We start from the raw sequence: 6,000 nt of genomic DNA, 5'->3' as shown, positions 1-6,000 counted from the left end.
AACAGAAAATACTCAAAACACGATCAATTTCTTTCTTTTGTCTTTTTTTATGTGACTGTAACACTTGGCTCGTGTCTTTGCTTTTCGTCCCCGTGTTTTTAGTGCTTAATTGATAGATATAGTGTAGCGGTTGTAAAAAAAAATTTTGGAGTGGCAACGCTCGCAGATTTTTACCGGCAAAGATGAAGTCAACGCTCGCCCCTACTTCACTCTTGAAAGCGTGCTTTACTACACGGAGAACAGTTGCAGTTCAACTGCCCTTGATTTCTTAATGTATATTTTAGACTCATTGGAAAATAATGGAATGTTGTTTCGGGCTAAAATATTGCCATAGGCTGAGTAGTGACACCCTTATCTCCAATACAAAATGCAAAGACGTCCAAGCTTCATCCTAAAACCAGCCACACAGACAGGGATATCGAGAAACGTGTCTACGGCAAAATTGGCCTTTCTAAGTCATTGGAAGTGAGAAGAAAACGTTTCCTTCTCAGCGCCAAGTGCCTGCGTTAATCAATTCCCCTGGTGTCACAAAAGAGCGCGTAATCCAAGCGCGCGCCGCGTATCACGCAAGCCAGCGAAAGAACACGCCGGCCCCGCGGCAACTTCAACAGAGGTGGACAGCGCATACGCCTCAAACAGCAACGCTAACAACGGCGCCGAAACGTCTGGAAGAGACTCGACGGAGCGACGTTAACCGGAGAGAGAGAGAGAGAGCACACGCGCGCGCCGAGACACCTTCTCACCCGGCGAGTCGACAGACATAACTGCAGCGTGAACGCGCGCCAACAGCATGAGTCATCACCCCCCCACCTCGAGAATGTTCCGATAGCAGCGGTCGAAGGTACGAGAAAAGAGTAGAAGCTTCCCAAGCTTTGGCCATGCTACGAGATCACGACACCGATAGGAAGGTTCGAGAACGCCTGTGGAAGCTATATTACCGCCGTGCGAGAATCGTCTAGTGGGAATCCAGGAATTCAGGAGTTCAGTCCGCACCGGTGAAGTGATGCAACGTGAAGACCGAGCGTCTGCGGAAGGGGATTCTCCGGCAAGCTAGTCGACGGGTTCTTCGAGCGTCTGCATTTCCGGAAGAAGTTCCTTCTTCGAGATTTGCCCCCAAGTTACGCCGAGATCGTCTGACTCCAAGACCAACCAGCACGGTGAATACGATTGGACACTTAGTGTTCCTATTTATTTTGTACTTTACGTGTTGGACTCTTAGTGCTTGTCGTTAATCATTTTCTTGTGTTTGTTAATACCCATCTGATTTGTATTGTGTTGTGTCTAGCCTAAGTGTGCAAGTGTGTGTGTAACTGCCTTGTGTGAAGAATATATTTTGTTGTGTTTTTGACAACTCTGGGCTCTGACTCGGTCTTTGGACAGCAACCGGCGTTCGCTGGCGCACCAGAGGGCCCACTCTTAATTGTCCTTGCTTTCGTGGGATTATTTTCGGAAGCTGATAAGTCGGCTTTGGAATTTAGTCCGGCGTCTGCGCCTCGTTCACCGGGGTCTGTGACAATATTTCTGGCGTCCGCGACAGGACCTTTCTGGTGCAAATTGTGTGTCCATAGTAGGGAGAAAGAGCCTTGGGTCGTTTACATTGCTATTGTAAACGATTTTGAGTGTTGCACCACGTTTTGCTAACTTGTGTGCAGAGAGCAGTTCGATTGTTTAAATCTAGGCAGATAGTTTTTGCACGCGGCTAGATTTTTGAAGGGCATTATGGATCTCGAGAAATTAGTTGCCCTTGGTGAGAAGATGGGTCTTTGCGGAGCAGAACTACGGAAGTGGGTTAGCCAGAAGGAAAAAGAAGCTCTAGAAAGAGAGAGAGAAAGGCTAGCGGCCGAAAGGGCCAAAGAGGAAAGAGAAGCAAAGGAGCGAGAAAGAGAGGCGATGGAGCGAGAAATAGAGGCGATGGAGCGAAAAGAAGAAAGAGAAGCAAAGGAGCGACAGATCAGAGAAGAAAGGGAAGCTGAAATAGCTGAGAGAGAAAGACAGAGACAGCATGAGTTAGAACTCGAGCGACTTCGATTGCAGCAGCGTACAGACGCTCCCGCCCAGGCAAGAGTCGATAGCACTGAAAGGGAAGAAACTAGCTTCCGTCTGAACCCAAGCAAACTGCTTGTGGCATTCGATGAAAGAAAAGATGATCTGGATGCTTATTTGCATAGATTTGAGACAGTTGCTAAAAGCCAGAATTGGCCAGAGGATCAATGGGCCACTGCGTTGAGTACGTGTTTGAGCGGTGAAGCACTTAGTGTGTACGGTAGGCTGACGCCAACCGATGGCTCTAATTATGGAAGGGTGAAAGCTGCTTTACTGAAGAGATTTAGGTTCACCGTAGAAGGCTTCCGAGATAAGTTTAGGACTGGAAAGCCCGCCGATGGCGAGACTGCCACGCAATTTGCAGGGCGCGGCTCAGTCACTATTTTGATAGGTGGACTGAACTTTCAGAGACTGCACAGGAGTACGGTGCACTTAGAGAGCTTCTGATCAAGGAGCAATTCCTTATCAGTTGCCACCCGAGCCTGTCACTCTATCTGAAAGAAAGGAAAGCTAAATTGCTTCAAGATATGTTGGAATTGGCAGACCAATTTTTGGAAGCACAGGGAGGCACCAATCTCTCCAAGATCAGAAAAGAGGAGCCAGGGGACGCAAATAAACCGACATCCGATGAAAGGAGAAACCCTCAGAAGCCGGTTCCGAGGTGTTATCTCTGTAACCGACTGGGCCACCATGCTAGCAATTGTCGGACCAATTTTTCGCGCCCCAACGAGGTTAAATGTTTTAAATGTGGGCGAACGGGGCACAAAGCCGATTCATGTCGCAACGGAGTGAAGGAAACTCCCCAAGCATCCTGTGTGTATGCCCCGCCAAAACATCAAGAAGAAGACATAAACGACGGCTTTGTAGAACTTCGAGACGGAAAAAAAATTCCGGTCGTTAATGCGGTGATGACACAACGCCCAGAATTTTCCGATAAGGGCATGCCCGTACTTGCCGGGAAAATAGCAGACAAACAAATCACGGTGTTACGAGATACCGGCACCAGCACAGCGATCGTGCGAAGGGACCTGGTCGAAGACAGTGAGCTCACGGGTGAAACCAGTTTAGTTTTCCTGATCGATGGTACGACTAGGAAGCTTCCTGAAGCCAAAATTGAGGTCGAGACCCCCTATTACAATGGGAATGTCACAGCGCTTTGCATGGACAGCCCACTGTATGACCTAATTCTAGGGAACATCGATGGAGTTCGCGCCCCAGACGATCCAAAACCTTTGGAGGAATCAAGGAAGCTCGAACCCTCGACGATCGAGGAAGCTCGCGGAAATCCATCAGCAGCTGACGAGAACAACGCGGCAGCTGTCACCCGAGCTCAAGCAAAGGCTCAGGCAAAACCTTTCCAGCGCCTTTCCACGCCCAATTCCGAAAATAAACCGACCGGGACCCATAACCAAGTCAAACACCAACATCGAAAAACCAAGGACAGGAAATTCAAATTTAAGAACCGATGACGGTTAGTGTGTGGTGCAAAGTGTTTTGATTGAGTGCACCGAGTGTTTATTTATGCATCATGGACATTGTGTTTGTTTGTGTTCTGTAAACTACCCTGTCATAGTTTTGTATACTTGTTGCACGTGTTATATTTGAAATGTTTGTCTTGTTACGCGAGATATGAGATTTTGTATAGTATAAGTGTAATCATTACGCGAGAGATGTATTATTGTATAATATAATTGTACTAGTTACACGAGCGATGTGTTATTGTGTAGTCCAAGTGTGCTTGTGTGATTTGTGTTTGTATTCGATGTATCGCGAGTGATGTGTGATTTGTGGTGGACTGAATTATGGACCTACGGACTCGTGCGTAGTGGACTTTTGTGCGCGCTCCTTTTGTGTTTTCTTGAATATTATTGCATAATATTCTTAAAGTGGGGGGCAGTGTCACAAAAGAGCGCGTAATCCAAGCGCGCGCCGCGTATCACGCAAGCCAGCGAAAGAACACGCCGGCCCTGCGGCAACTTCAACAGAGGTGGACAGCGCATACGCCTCAAACAGCAACGCTAACAACGGCGCCGAAACGTCTGGAAGAGACTCGACGGAGCGACGTTAACCGGAGAGAGAGAGAGAGAGCACACGCGCGCGCCGAGACACCTTCTCACCTGGCGAGTCGACAGACATAACTGCAGCGTGAACGCGCGCCAACAGCATGAGTCATCACCCCCCCCCCCCCCCCTCGAGAATGTTCCGACAGCAGCGGTCGAAGGTACGAGAAAAGAGTAGAAGCTTCCCAAGCTTTGGCCATGCTACGAGATCACGACACCGATAGGAAGGTTCGAGAACGCCTGTGGAAGCTATATAACCGCCGTGCGAGAATCGTCTAGTGGGAATCCAGGAATTCAGGAGTTCAGTCCGCACCGGTGAAGTGATGCAACGTGAAGACCGAGCGTCTGCGGAAGGGGATTCTCCGGCAAGCTAGTCGACGGGTTCTTCGAGCGTCTGCATTTCCGGAAGAAGTTCACCGGGGTCTGTGACACCTGGTAAGATGGCGGCGGCCGACTTCCCCTAAGGACATCATCTCCACTCCACAAGTTTTTTTTTTAACCTTTTTGGTTTAGCTTCAGCTCTACAATACAAGAACTATACTACTATACTACAACTAACTAACTAACTAACTAACTAACTAACTAACTAACTAACTAACTAACTACAATACAAGGTCGCCGGGCAATGGCGTTTAAAGAACATTTACGAGAGAAGCTGTGCGAATTCAGCCCCTTCTACGTCGGCCTCGCGACCATTCTGTCGTCTACTCGGTGAGAACACACTCACGCCAAAGCCATCACCCTCTCCTCAGCACATGTTTCGGCCATTCACCTCGTTTTATGTTAGAAACGCCATTCTCACTCAGCATTGCAAGCACGCAGAAAGTGGCTGAAGTGGCAAAGAAGCTATAGCGCAATAAGAGGCATCCACTCTCGAATGCAAAAGTAACTGGCAAAATCTTTCTTTTGATTGTTATTTTTGTGCTCTTAGCGGCACATCATTTATCTCTTAATACGATCTTGTGTTGAGAACTGGATGCCCAATCAAGGAGCAGAAGTGTTTACAAAAGTTGTCCACCTCTGCGCCCGGCGCTCCATATGAGCATTCCCTCAAACCAAAGTTGTGATGGTGTCCAAGTGTCTCTGCCCCTGCGGCTAACGTTGGAGCCGGTGGCCTTCTGTCACGCGCCGGCGCGTGACTCGGCTAGCGGTTCGCTGAAAACGACTCGCGCACCATCAGAATTGTTGCTTGAGGAAGCTCTCATTCGCAATCTCGCTTTTGATTAAATACCAAAGCTAAAGGATGCAGAAAACAGAAAATACTCAAAACACGATCAATTTCTTTCTTTTGTCTTTTTTTTATGTGACTGTAACGCTTGGCTCGTGTCTTTGCTTTTCGTCTCCGTGTTTTTAGTGCTTAATTGATAGATATAGTGTAGCGGTTGTAAAAAGAAATTTTGGAGTGGCAACACTCACAGATTTTTACCGGCAAAGGTGAACTCAGCGCTCGCCCCTACTTCACCCTTGAAAGCGTGCTGTACTACATGGAGAACAGTCGCAGTTCAACGGCCCTTGATTTCGACACACACAGATGCGACACACCGCAAAGCTTATACCAAACGCAGACGTGATCGTAATTAATTTCTATGATAGCTGGATAATACGCTCATAATTGCATTTGGTTATTTTTGACGTGAATCTAAACAACGCTTAAATCGTCACTTAAAGGGGCCCTAAACCACTCTTTATCGAAGTCAAGAAGTTAAAATAGACTATTTCAGAAATACTATGCCGGGAAAAAGTATTTCGAAAAAAGCAAGGTTCAGCAGGAGCGGAGTTATTGACAATCAAAGATCGCCGATGGCCCTTTTAGCGGTGCTCCCGCTCCTTCTTCAGTGCCTTTCTTTGCGTGGGCTATGTCGGAGCGTGGAGTCCCCACAACTACAGTGTACTAGAA

Source organism: Dermacentor silvarum, chromosome 1 (assembly GCF_013339745.2).
Source record: "Dermacentor silvarum isolate Dsil-2018 chromosome 1, BIME_Dsil_1.4, whole genome shotgun sequence".
In the NCBI taxonomy this organism is placed as follows: Eukaryota; Metazoa; Arthropoda; class Arachnida; order Ixodida; family Ixodidae; genus Dermacentor; species Dermacentor silvarum.
This window is presented reverse-complemented; position numbering follows the sequence as displayed.